The following is a 14,508-nucleotide window of genomic DNA, read 5'->3' on the forward strand; positions in this document are numbered from 1 at the left end:
TTGTGAGGCCAGCTATGAGTTTCATTTCTATAAGTTGAATTATTCATTTTGTAAAATTCTTTATGTATATTATCTACACAAAAAATTAGGACAATCCGACAATCGTACCCTATTCAATATACACTACAAGAAAAAACAACTTTGGCGACTAAATTTTTAGTCGCCAAAAGTCCTTTTCTAGTCGCCAAAAGTCGACTTTTCACTTTCCCCGACTAAATATTTTAGTCGCCGGTTTTGTCGCGAATAGATGGTCGGCGGAGGTATTGGCGACTAAAAAAGTTTTAGTCGGCAAAGTTTTAGTCTTCAGCGACCAAAGAATTTGTCGCCAATAGTCAATTACATTTTTGAAAATTATACATTTAGCGACTAATCTTTTAGTCGCCAATAGTGAATTATTTTTTTATTTATTTATACATTTGCCGACTAAACTTTTCGTCGCCAATAGTCAATCTTTTGGCGACCGCTGTTTTTAGTCGTCAAAAGCATATTTTAGAAAAAAAATTTTACCCTCTACTATTCTCAAGATTTGAACCACCGACCCATCTCACATTCCAAACCTTTACCAACACACTCTCCCCACTTTGCCACTACAACATCACATGAATATAGTTGCAACATATATTATTTATATATTACTTTGACCGGTATTTATACAAAACTATATATATGAAAATAATTATTTTTTATTCAATATAATTTATGTAAAAAATAAATTATTTACTAAAAAAAAATTAGATCACTTTTGGCGACTAAATCTATTTTTTAGTCACCAATTGTATAGTTTTGGCTACTAATTAGTTTTTAGTCGCTAAAAAAATTCAGTCCCGCCTAAAAAAAACCAGTTTTGGAGACTAAAGCTGTTTTTTGTCGCCAAAAACGTCCCCTTTTGGCTACTAAACTGAATTTTAGTCGCCAATTGATTGTTTTTAGCTACTAATTTTTTTTTAGTAGCCAAAAAGCTTCACTTTCAGCGACCAAACTGTTTTTAGTCGCCAAAACACGTAGAATCGGCGACCAAACTGTTTTTTAGTCGCCAAAACCTATACTTTTGGCTACTAAATTATTTTAGTCGCCAAAAACTGTCACTTTTGGCTACTACAAAACCTTTAGTCGCTAAAATCCCTATATTCGGCGACTAAACTGACTTTTAGTCGCTAAAACCCTTATATTCGGCGACTAAACTCTTTTAGTCGGCAAAAGTGATCAATTTTGGCGACTAATTCCATTTTAGTCGCCAATTCTACTGCTTTCAACGACGAAAAATCCAGTTTTAGTCGCGAAATCTTCTTTTTGTTGTAGTGATATCTCATTTAAAAAAAAAAATGAATTGCAAGTATATCTTTTAAAATAGACTATCTGCTTTTTGGTGACAAACATGAGAAATTGAACAAGTTACGATTATTAGATTGACTTAATTTCTTTTGTGAATGATATATACACGAAAAGCCCTACAAAATGAAAGATTTAGATTATTGAAACAAAATCTATGATAAACACCACGACCCGAACAACACTCTTCAGTCCAAATTTGAACTAAAGACAATCTCTAGCTCCCTATGATTAGCAATCCAAGACAAGCTTAGCTCTACGAAGTTTTTGAGCATAAGTTCTACAAATTCTTAACAAACTAAAATAAGATGAAACTAATCGGCAAGTAATTGTTGCAGTAAGGGCTTGGAAGAACTCTGATTTTCTATGCTAGAATTATATTTTGAATGGCTTGGACAACACGTTATATACGAGTATAGTTCACTGAAAATGATTAGAGAATTGTGGGCATCTTTGGACAAGAACTACAAGACGAAGTAAGTTGGTATAAAGAAATGTATGGTTAGCTAATTCTTTGAGCATTTAATGGAAAACTTGAAGTCCTTGATTAGCCATATCCAAGAGCATCAAGTGATTTTACGTGAAATTCATGTAGAGGGTATGACTCTTAACAAGTCTTTCCAAGTGGCTGATATCATTGAAAAGCTACCACCATTGTGGAGAGATTTCAAAAACTATTTAAGCACAAGCGCAATGAAATGATAATAGAAGATTCGATTGTCTGAATACAGATTGAAGAGGATAACTGTAATGCAAAAAAAAAAAATAAAAATCAGGCTTTCCTATTTAAGGCAAAGGCTAACATAGTGGAGCAAGGATAGAAAGACAGGAAGAGAATGTGTTTTGTTCAAAACTCGAGACAGAACTCTGGTCCTAGTTCTAAGAATGGTCCTAAGAAGTTCAAGAGGAAGTGCTTTTCATGCAATAATATTGGGGCATCGAGCAAAGGATTGCCAGAACAATAATGATCAAGAGGGTCCCTCCATGAAGGTGAATTATGCTCAAGCTAACATAATCAAAGTGAAGGATTTGTTTGACAAAGTGTCTAAAATGAACCTATCGATAGTTGTGTTCAAAGTAAAGCTGATGGGAAACTTCAAGGAATGGTGGGTAGATACTGGTGCAACTCGGCATGTTTGTGTATACAAGAAAATGTTCGCTACCTACCAACTGGTAAAGGATATCGAACAACTCCTCATGGAAAACTCTTCGATTGCCAAAGTTGAAGGACAAGGGAAGATTGTGCTCTCGATGACTTCGGGTAAGGAGCTCACATTTAACAATGCGCTACATGTTCTAGAAAATCAAAAGAATTTAGTGGCTGGATATCTGTTAGGCAAGAATGTGTTTAAATTGGTCTTTGTTTATGATAAGTTGTACTTTGTAAGGATGAAATGTGTGTAGGGAATGGATATACTTGTGCGGTAGATTGTTCAAAATGAATGCACCAATTGTAATTCCTATATTAATAAGATAACATCTTTAGTTTATTTGTTTGAGTCTTATATGTGGCATAGTAGATTAGAACATGTTAACTTTGACTCGCCACATAGCATAATATACTTAGAATATTTGTCTAAAATTTAAATAGTTTAAAATCATAAATGTGAAGTGTGTGGTGAATCAAAAGTGACTAAGACACGGCTCAAATCAATTGAAAGAAGTACTGAACCAATGGATTTAATTCTTAGTGATATTTGTGATTTGAAATTTTTTTAAACATGAAAGGGCAAAAATTACTTCATTTCTTTTACTAACGATAGTATTAGGTACTGCTATGTATACTTGTTACGTAGGAAAAATGAAGTCTCAGAAAAATTCATTCAATATAAGAATCAGGTTGAGAATCAACTAGGTAAAGAAATTAAGGAATTAAGAAGTGACAGGTGTTGTGAATATGATGCACCTTTTGGTGACTAATGTTCACAATTCAAAATAAACCATCAAACCATTGCACTTTATACACCTCAACAAAAATAGAGTTGCTAAAAGAAAAAATTGAACATTGAAAGAAAATATGAATGACATGTTGATTAGTTTAGAATTATCTCAGAACTTGTTGGGAGAAGCAAACCTTTCCACCAATTTTTATATTCTCACCAAAATGCCCCATAAGAAACACTCAAAACACCTTATGAATTGCGGAAATGTCTAAATCCTTCTTACAAATACTTAAAAATTGTGGGAGTGTGTGGCTAAGATGGAAATTCCTAACCCAAAAAATGTCATCATAGGACCGAAGACTGTTGATTGTATATTCATAGAAATGTGTCATTTTTGAACATGTATTTCCTTGTAAATGGACACAAGAATCGAATTCTTCTAAAAGAACCTGACACTGCATTTGACTAGTAGTCAAGGACAGATTGAGGAGAAACGAGAAGAAAAGGAAAAAGAAGAGATGCAGTAAGAGAGCTAAAACAACAAGATCTCTTTCTCTTGACTTCTTAATTTGTTGGAAAATGAGCCTCAAACCTTTAAGGAAGCAATATTTGTCAGGACCCGTCGATTCTCAATGAATATGTGTATGAATAATTGTATAAAATAATTTTATAAACTAAAATTTGAAAGTACAATCTGTTGGGGATTTATTTTTTGTTTTTTGTTTTTTTTTTTGTTTTGTTTTGTTTTGTTTTGCTTTTTTTTTTTTTTTTTTTTTTTATAGTTTTTCAAAAACCTTCCTTATTTCCTTTGGAAATCTCCTTTAGCTTTGTGGCTTGTCCTACATCAAAAAGATGAGAAAAATGTAATGGGTTAAACTCACATGGAATATTTCTTTGAATAAGGAATTGTGGAAAAGGTTCTAGGGTGTATGCTTTCGCACCGCAAGGACATACATGCTCACATGGCGTAGGCAATGGGCTGTGTGGAGTTTGATGTGGCACTTTACATTTAACGTGAGGCACCATGAAGACGCTTTCTTATTTGCTCCAGAAAGTTTGGTGGCAATGACATGGCGAGCTCAAAATGCAAATGTGCTAAGGATGTGGCCAGGTTGAGATTAGCATGTGGTGGCACTGACATGGAATACAGTCAGCACCACATAGCGATGAGGTGGCGTAACCAACCAAATAGTGATGAGGTGGCATAACCAACAAATCGTGTTAATTTCTATTTAGAAATAACTCACAAGGAGTTAGACATCAACAAGTCTAACCGCATGTGCGGCGGGGATGTCACGTACATGCAGATTAGTACAGAAAGGTAGGAAAGATTTTTGTAGAGTTCTATACATGCAGAGGGATTTCCCGCATGTACGGTGTGTGTCCTACAAGTGCGGCCAATGGTGGTGTAGGTGCGGTAAAGGGGCGGTTCTTGGGTTTGGGATTACGTGAAATCGCAGGGGCGACTAAAAGGCCCGAATGTGCGACCAAAGGCTCTGTACGTGCGACCAAGACTGAAAAGTTGGACGTGGCAGTTTCCCAGCCAAGCCCTTTTTGAACTCCTAGTTAATTTCTAATGCCCTTTTCTTTCTCCGGAGTTATTCCTTTCACACATTCTCTTTCTATATCTCTCTCTCTCATCTCTCTCCATCATAACTCCCTCTTCAACCTCACTTTTGGAGCATTTAGAGTTGGAACCGATCTTGAACTTGAATATTAACGTCATAGAGCTCGATGAGGGCTTCAAGATCATCTAAGCCAACCTTTGATTCGGGAATTTTCGAGAATTTATGTTTCTCTTCTTCTCTCCAGGAGGTAGGGTTTTCTTCCATTTGTTTAATATGGATTTATGGGTGTATTTGTGGATATTTTCATAGATAAAGTTTGGATTATTGGTAGAGATTTGAGAAATTGCATGATAGGGAGTTAGGAATTGGTGATAATTGGGCATTTCTCCATAATTTTCTTGCTAAACCTATTTTCATTGTATAAAATAGTATAAGGGTGTTTGACAGGGTAATTTGCATGCTTAAAGTTGGGCCAAGATAGGCCCATTTGTTTTAAGAATTGGACTGAGCGAAGTAACCTCGGTTCGAGGGGACACACTTCAGGCCAAGCTAAGAGCTTCAATAGCTCGGTCGTGTGGTGTACCCCGCGTTAGGCCGAGGTCTGGAATAGATGAGCAAGGTGTTTTCAGTAGCTCGGACAGGGGTATGTTGGTAACATATCGGGCTTAAGGCTATCTCGGTCGAATAGTATCTTCAGTCCGTTCGGCGTAGAGCAGGTCTAGGATAGCTCGGTTGAGTGTGCTACCGAGCTGAGGCAGGAGATTTGGGTCCTCTCGCTTGGTGGGAAGTGAGTAGAGTGTTATCAGAATAGACACTCTTCACTGGGAATGTGATTCCTAGGAGGACTCTTATAAAGAGAGTCGGAATCCTACTACGATTGTACCAGGCATAAGCTATAAAAGCTCATAGCAGGACCTATGTACATGTATCACAATTTTGACTCTCAAATACACAGAGCTTTTGTCTATTGCTTATTTGCTAACTTAGGCATTGGAGAGGCATCTGGCACACACCCGCTGGCTAGCTCACGTTTATGTTTTCAGGGAGTAAAGTGACGATGTTTAGAAGAGCGCAAACTTGATCAACAGGATTATACGCGAAGCTTATTTCGTGGTCGTACAATTGGCGCTGTCTGTGGGAATTGCACAAAGAACAAAACCTTTTGATCTAGTTTTCCTCTCTAGTTGAAATCAATGGCGCACAATGAAGACTTGCCGTAATCTGCTATTGATGGGCAAACCCCGGAGGGGAGTGGGAGGCGCGAAGGTTTACCTTCTATCCCACCCATGGAAGAATTAGAACCCCAGTGACAGAACTTTTGGAGGGACACACGGGGAGAGACGGGGCACTAGTCCCCGTCACTCTCAAAGTCCTGAAAGACAGAGGAGGAGGTTGGATCCTCAAGTTTAAGAGGATCGCATAAGGAAGAAAGACGAGTTAATAAGGAGGATGGCAGCAGACATGGAGACAATGAAGCGCCAGATAAAGGAAAAAGGGGTGGCGACAGAAGAGGGACAAAAACGCAACACACCCTCTTACCATTCGGAAGATCGTGGCAGATACGTCACGCCATCACAAGCAGAAAGTAGGAGCTTTAGAACAGGCAACACTCAATCAAGGAGTTCCAGCACTCGTTACTCCAAGTCTGAGAGAACAAGGACTAAACGATCGTGTACAGAGGGAAGCAACTATCGGCCCTCGCACACACACCAAATGACATCTAGGCACACGGAGTTGCCTAGGTCAACAGACTTGCAAACAGTGCTCGAGGAAAGGGCCTGATGGAAGGAGGACACCAGGGCACACGACCCTCGCAGAGTTTCAGCCCTACAGCAGTTGGCCCTTAGGACACATGGGAGTGTCGAGGTAGGGATACCAATGTTGCGCCTTGCTTACGAACCAACAGATAAAGTATTAGCAAGGTTACAAAGCTCGCTCTTCGTTTCGGCAATTGAGAATGCACCACTACCCTCAGGCATCCACCAGCCCAAATTCATCACTTATAATGGGAAGTCAGACCCCTACATGCACTTAAACCACTTTCGTCAGGTTATGGCAGTATACCGGCGAAATGAGGCTCTAATGTATATCCCGTTTCCATCCAGCCTTGGCGACCTAGGTCTAACCTGGTTCGAAAGGCTGCCAGAAGGTTGCATAGCCTCATGGGCACAGTTGGCAGAAGCATTCGTGACTAGATTTAGAACGAATACCAAGACATCAGTGGAGATTGACCAGCTACTCTCCATTGACATGGGTGAAAAGAAGACATTGAGGTCTTACAACAGTCGATATTGAGAGACTTTTAACCAGATTGGGGATTGCCCTACAAATCTCGCCATCGCACAATATAAACGGGGTTTACCAGTCGGTAACAAATTGAGGGACTCAATGACAATGATGCCACCCCTCATGATGAAGGCCCTAATGGAGAGAGTGCATCAACATATCTGGGTAGAGGAAGATAGAGCCCATGCTAAAACAAACTCTGGCACAACAGAGATGCCAGACAAAATGACTATAGCAAAAATCAACACGGTAAAACAACCAAGCAAGAATGGGCAAGCTAGGTGAGCCAACATAGAGGACCCATAAACAAGGAAGTTAAGAGTCTGCACTGCCATTACCACAGTATTCAATAAACCTATCTACCGGATTCTTAGCGAGATACGTGATGAACCCTTCATTCGGCGGCCATCCAAGCTGGGAGAAGCACAAAGAGGCTATGATGAGAGGTCCCGTTGCACCTTCCATGACGAGAGAAGGGGCACTACACTAAAAATTGCACACCATTGAGGCAACATCTGGAGGAGTTAGTGGCTGCTAGACACGTGAACCAGTATATAGAAGAGGGAACACAGCCAGCCCCATAGGACCTCAACAGACCAAGCGGGATGCCGGTCGACAGTCCACCCCAAGGCATAATAAATGTTATACATGGGATCGTTGAACCTGAGCGGGTATGTGAGCTTAGGGGGATGATCAAAAAGGCTGAGCACTTGAGAGAGGTATTAAGTGCACAACCTACTGTCAAAAAGGGCAGAACAGAGGCTATGAACGTCATATCCTTTTCAGACAGGGATCTAGCAAGGCTACATTACCCTCACAATGACACACTAGTGGTTACTTTGCACGTCAAGATTTTCAACATTAAACGGATTCTGATTGACCAAGGAAGCTCATGCGAGATAATGTACTATGAGACCTTCAAACAACTAAAATTGGAGGACAAAGACTTGGCACCTGCGACATCTCCCCATGTCGGTTTCAATTCAATGCCAGAGTGGCCAGTGGACAAGATAATCCTCCCAGTCAAGGCAAGAACCATGACAAAACAGGTAGAATTCTGGGTATTGAAGGTCCCTTCCACTCACAACATATTCTTGGGAAGGGCATGGCTGCATGCCATGCGCTCAGTGGCGTCAACCTACCATCAGGCACCACGGTTCCCTAATGAAACCGCGTGATTGAAGAAGTCTTAGGAGACCAAATCATGTCAAAGCAGTGTTTCATCACAGTAAACGGTAGCTGTGCTGCAAAAGGGTTTGTTCAGATGGTGGAAGAGCCAGAAGCAACGAACTGTTTGCAGATGTCGGCAAAGCAGCAGAACAGAAGGCAGTAGAAGACTTGGTTGAGGTGAGGATAGATGAAAAGAATCAAGAAAAGTTCTTTCCACTCGGCTCGTCATTATCCAGCACTGAGAGAGTAGAGGTCATGGAATTCTTAACCTCTAACAACGAAGTGTTTGCCTGGACACCATACGACATGCCTGGCATAACCCAAATTTCATTTGCCATCAACTTAATGTCCACCCAGCTGCCAGACCAAATATTCAGCGAACTCACTGATCGGCACTCCACCATGCAGAGATAGTGGCAGAAGAAGTAGGAAACTTGCTGGAGGCAGGAGCCATCAGAGAAGTACACTATCCCAGGTGGATCTCCAACACTATAGTAGTGCCAAAGAAGAATGACAAGTAGCGTGCTTGTGTGGACTACAAAACGATCAACAAAGCATGCCCAAAAGACAGTTTTCTCCTACCACGGATAGACCAACTGGTGGACCTAACGGCAGGGCATAATCGACTTAGCTTCCTTGATGCGTATCGAGGTTACCATCAGATCACTATGTATCAACCAGACTAAGAGGTCTCGTCATTTACAATGCCTAGAGGATTGTACTATTACAAGGTCATGCCCTTTGGCCTAAAGAACGCAGGGGCTACATTCCAACGGATGGTCACCAAAATGTTTGAACCATTGTTAGGCAGAACAATAGAGGCTTACATAGATGACATGATGGTCAAGAGCAAAGATGAGAAGGACCATCTCAGGGACCTAGATGAAATGTTTCAGGTTTTGAAGTCCCACAAGTTACGTCTAAACGCATCTAAGTGCGCATTCGGTGTAGGATCAGGCAAATTCCTAGCCTTTCTAGTGACCAACCGAGGTATAGAAGCTGATCCCTCTCAGATCAAAGCAATCCAAGATCTTGAGAGGCCCAACACAGTCAAAGAGGTACAGTATCTCACTGGCCTAGCAGCCACGCTCAACCGGTTCATAAGTCGGTCGTCAGACAGATGTCGACCATCCTTCCAAGCATTGAAGGCCAAATTTGAGTGGGATGAGGAATGCGATCGCGTCCTAGAAAGCTTGAAAGACTACATGACCTCTCCTCCACTATTAGTAACCCCGGTGCCTGGAGAAGAGCTCTTTTTGTACTTAGCAGTTTCACAGCATGCAGTTAGCGCAGTGTTGGTCAGAGCAGAAGGAATCCAACACCTACCTATCTTTTATGTTAGCAAAACCTTGCTAGGTGCTGAAACAAGGTACCTACCATTGGAAAAACTGGCATTAGCTTTGATGATGGCCTCAAGAAAGTTGCCACACTATTTCTATGCCCACACCGTGATCGTCCTAATGGCTTTTCCATTAAAGGCCTTGTTTGAGAGGGCGGATTTTTCTGGAAGAATCTTGAAATGGGCAGTAGAGTTGGGGCAGTTCGATATCAAGTTTCAACCCAGAACCGTAATAAAAGCCCAAGCTTTAGCAGACTTTGTGGCTGAGTTCACACCAGGAAGTCATCACATATGCCCAGTCGATTTGACCAACGCAACCAAAGTAAGGGGGGAAAGTGCCGCGGGAAAGTGCCGCGGGAACTCCGCAGCCCCTAAGGCAGGATGCCCATCTACATTACAAGCCATACAGGATTGAGGACAGAAATGAAGGAACAAACCATGCTATTCCCAGTAAGGACTCATCAAAAAGTAAAGACTTGAGGCAGTCAGACAGTGAAGATCAAACCCTAACAGCAGGCATGGACTTGGAAGAAAACACTAGCAACACCCATGATCCCAAGACGTCATCCGATCCTTCTACTTGCTGGAAGCTATTCGTCGGAGAGATGTGAAAACTCTTCGTGGATGGAGCATCCAATAGGCACGGTGCAGGACTTGGCATAGTCCTCATCTCACCAGATGGCCTAACAATTAAACAGGCAGTCAACCTCGGCTTCCCAGCATCCAATAATGAGGCGGAGTATGAAGCACTGTTAGCAAGCTTAAAATCAACACTTTTCATGAAGGCCACTGAGCTGATGGTTTACAGTGACTCCCAGCTGGTAGTAAACCAGATTTCAGGCGACTACAAGGTAAAGGACGAAATGATGGCTAAGTACCAAGAGTTAGTCAGAAAGGGGATCATGAAGTTCGAAGTAGTTCAGATAGAGCAAATCGACCGAGAAGAAAATAGTAGAGCAGACGAGCTGGTAGGTTTTGCTTCAATGGCAGATACATCTATCCCACACCCATTATTGATCGACTTCCTACCTAGACCAAGTATTGAGAAACTCGAAGCTGTCGAGACATGTTGTGCCGAACTGGGCCCATCCTAGATGGATCCCATTATAGTATTTTTAAAAGATAGCATCTTGCCTGAAGAAAAGAAAGAGGCCAACAAAATTAAAGCAAAATCACAGCGATTTTGGCTCTCTCCAACACTGGCATTGTACAAAAAATCCTTCACAGAACCTTACCTGAAATGTGTCCATCCCAGCAAGGTCGAGGCATTTTTGTTCGAGATACATAAAGGCGTATGTAGAAGCCACCAAGAGGGAAGATCATTGGCTTACAGGGCAATTTCACAAAGATATTGGTGGCCATACATGCAAGTAGATTCAGAGAAATATGTCAAGAGGTGCGAGAAATGTCAGAAGTTCGCACACCAAATACATCAACCAGTCAGAGAACTCCTACCACTAACTAGTTCGTGACCCTTCGCAATGTGGGGCCTGGACATAGTGGGACCACTTCCAAACGCACCTGGCAACAGAAAGTTCTTTCTTGCGGCAACGGACTACTTTACAAAGTGGGTTGAGGCAGAAGCACTCGCATCTATAAAGCAGAAAGACGTTAAAAAATTTATCTAGCAGAACATCATTACTCGATTCGGCATACCTAAGGCTCTAATATCCAACAACGACACCTAGTTCGATGGAAAAATCTTTAGGGACTTTTGCGAAAAATATAAGATAGAATTTTACAATTTTACACCAGCATACCCTCAAGCAAATGGCCAGGTAGAAGCTTCGAACAAAGTCGTTTTAGATGGTTTGAAGAAAAGGTTGGAGAGAGCAAAAGGCAAGTGGGTAGAGGAACTTTTTCATGTTTTATGGGCTTACCGTACAACACCTCGCCAATCAATTGGAGAAACGCCTCTTTCCTTGGCCTATGGCATGGAGGTAGTAATCCCACTGGAAGTAGGCCTCCCCACTATTAGAAGTGAAAATTTTGACCCAAATTTAAATGAAGAAGCCATAACCCTGGAACTCGACCTTGCATAAAAAAGAAAGGAAAGAGCACTAGTTCACATTGCCTCATACCAACAAGAGTTATCCAGAAAATATAACAAAACAATGCATCCGAAACAATTCAAGATTGGAGATTGGGTACTGCACAAGGTAATGGGCAATACTTTGGTACCTGGAGATGGCAAGTTAGGACCTAACTGGGAAGGACCATTCAAAGTGGTTGGTTTAGCAGGAAAAGGGACATATCACTTGGACGATGGAGACATCAAGGCTATTCCTAGGCCGCAGAATACTGCCAATCTCAAACTATTTTATTTTTAGCTTTTCCTTAAAATACTTGTAACTTTTTCTTTTTCAAATAAAACAAGTAGTTTTTTCAGCATAATTCTTTCTATTTGTAAAAGTTGTTCTTAGTCATTGCCAGCAAGGAGCAATCAAGGAGTTTGGCAGGATTGGCCAACATTCAGTTCTCTTCTGCAGCCAAGATAAGGATCTAGGTTGAAGAAGGTTGGTAGGTTTGACCAACATTTACTCTCTTTAGCCTAGATAAGGATCTAGGCTGAAGAAGGTTGGCAGGTATGAACCAACATTTTTCTCTTCTTTAGCCGAGATAAGGATCTAGGCTGAAGAAGGTTGACAGGAATGACCAACATTTTCTCTTCTTCAGTCGAGATAAGGATCTAGACTGAAGAAGGTTGGCAGGTATGACCAACATTTTCAATATTTTCTCTTCTTCAGCCAAGATAAGGATCTAAGTTGAAGAAGGTTGGCAGGTATAACCAACATTTTCTCTTCTTCAGCCGAGGTAAGGATCTAAGCTGAATAAAGTTGGCAGGTTTGACCAACATTTAGCTCTCTTTAGTCAAGATAAGGATCCAGGCTGAAGAAGGATGGCAGGTTTGACCAACATTTATCTCTCTTCAGCTGAGATAAGGATCTAGGCTGAAGAAGGTTGGCAGGTATGACCAAGATTTTCTCTTCTTCAGCCAAGATAAGGATCTAGGCTGAAGAAAGATTGGCAGGTTTGACCAATATTTAGCTCTATTCAACCGAGATAAAGATCTAGGCTGAAGACAGTTGGCAAGTATGACCAACATTATACCAAGCTCTTGGACCGGGATAACTATCTCGGCCAAAGCATGTTGGCAGGTTTGACCAAAAGGTTTTTTGGATTCTTCAGCCGAGGTGCATATCTCGGCCAAAAAAGGTTGGCAGGATCAGGAAGGGCCAAGCTAATTAGTTTAGCTAGACATGTAGTCGAAATGATGCAAAACATTGAAAATATTGAAATACAATAACCGAACAAACAGTCGGGAAAATAACAGATTTCATTCCATTTCAACGCGTTCATTACAAAGGGAGGGGCTTGAGCCCGGTTATTACAATACCAAAAGAAAAAATGAAATCAAGAAAAAAGATCGTCCAAGTCAGCATCCAGGTCAACCCGAGCTGAGCCACTCAGTAGGCCGATTCTAGTGGGTAGGTCGGTCATAGGAGCGACCTCAACCGTACTTGCCACTGGTGGCTCCACCCGAGCTGTCTGACTGGTCTGGAGACCGTGATTAGTGATTGTATGTGGGGCGTCATTTGGGACAAGGGATTCTTCTTCCTCCTCCCCCTCTTGGAGAAGCTTTTGTTGAATGGCGTTGGCGTAGTTCGCCATGTAGCTTGGGATGAAGTCAGGGCGAGGGTTCTGAAAGACCTCGGTCTCTTATCCATGACCGAGCTTGATGACGGCTGCTTTCCATCCACATTTGAAAAAGATATCTTTTGCAACTTCACACTGCAAGACATACGTGGCCTCTCCTTCTTTGTAACCACGATCTTCAACGGCTTCCACACTTTTTTTTAGCTCGGCTATCTCTGTATCTTTTTTCTTTTCAAGCTTGGCCAGCTCGTGCAGATAGCGAGCTTTCCTTTCGACCAGGGCCTTCTGCTTGTCCGCTTCCACCGCGTTGACTAGCTCGGTGAGTCGTGCATTCTGAGATTCAAGATCGGTCATTTTTTGTTTGGCCTCATTCAGCACAGTTGACTTAGCATTAGCGTCAGCCACAGCCAGCCGCGCAGTCTTGCGCAGCTCCAGCACGCGCTTATGAGCAATATGGTTCTTCTACATGGCTTGTAAAGGCAGAGGTAGTGATTATGACAAAAATCGAGCAAACAGACAGTGTAAAATGGAAAACAAATAGAGGGAGCACTCACCGGCACCATTGACTTAGTAGCCGAATGGATGGCCTTGAGCTCGATTAAATGGTCATGGTGCTCTATGTCTTGTGGCAGACATACGCTTTTGGCAAGGTTGAAGGCCAGTATGTGGTCCTTCTCAGCCACCACTGAGTCTGTGGTAGCTATAGCTCGGTTCTTGAAAGTTATTTTTGGTGCCCATTCTGAAGGGCTAGCTCGATCAGAGTTCATTGGCTCAGGGCTTGGTGGCGTTGTCTCAGGAAGCACGCGGTCCTCGTCATCGATCAATTATTGCGGCTTGGCCGAAGCAGTGCACACACGCTTGTTCGGCCGAGATGACGAGGCTAGGGTTGTTGGAAGGGCCACCACTGCCTCGTGTGTTTGACCAGCTTATGGTATCTCGGTTTGAACCCCGCCAGTTGGAGTTAGTGTTTGTTCGATGATCAGGGCATGAATAGTACGGAGCTTGGCCATTTCTTGTTCCTCAGTGAGGGGAATAAGGTTGATTTGAGGCAAGTTTGGGTCCGGTTCTGGTGATGGTTCCAGGAGAAAGTCAGTCACCTTCGTCTTTCTCCTGCCGCTATATCGGTAGGTCGGTTCGAAGTTAAGCAGCTCGGCCCAACCGCGTTGACGGTACTAGAGCGCGACACGAAGAGCGTCTTGGTTGGCGTATTGGTATTGTGATTTTAACTGGTTTAAGTCTGCACAAAGAGAAAGACAATGGTTAGCACGATGAAAAT

At 42.0% G+C, this 14,508-nt stretch overlaps 1 protein-coding gene across 6 annotated transcripts in view; it reads right to left on the reverse strand.

Moving 5' to 3' along the window:
• LOC114318833 (uncharacterized) overlaps window positions 1–14,508 on the reverse strand; it is a 110,498-nt gene that overhangs the window by 33,896 nt on the left and 62,094 nt on the right. The gene's annotated exons all lie outside the window — the stretch shown is intronic.

This window comes from Camellia sinensis, chromosome 11, assembly GCF_055761805.1.
Source record: "Camellia sinensis isolate YWXY chromosome 11, ASM5576180v1, whole genome shotgun sequence".
In the NCBI taxonomy this organism is placed as follows: Eukaryota; Viridiplantae; Streptophyta; class Magnoliopsida; order Ericales; family Theaceae; genus Camellia; species Camellia sinensis.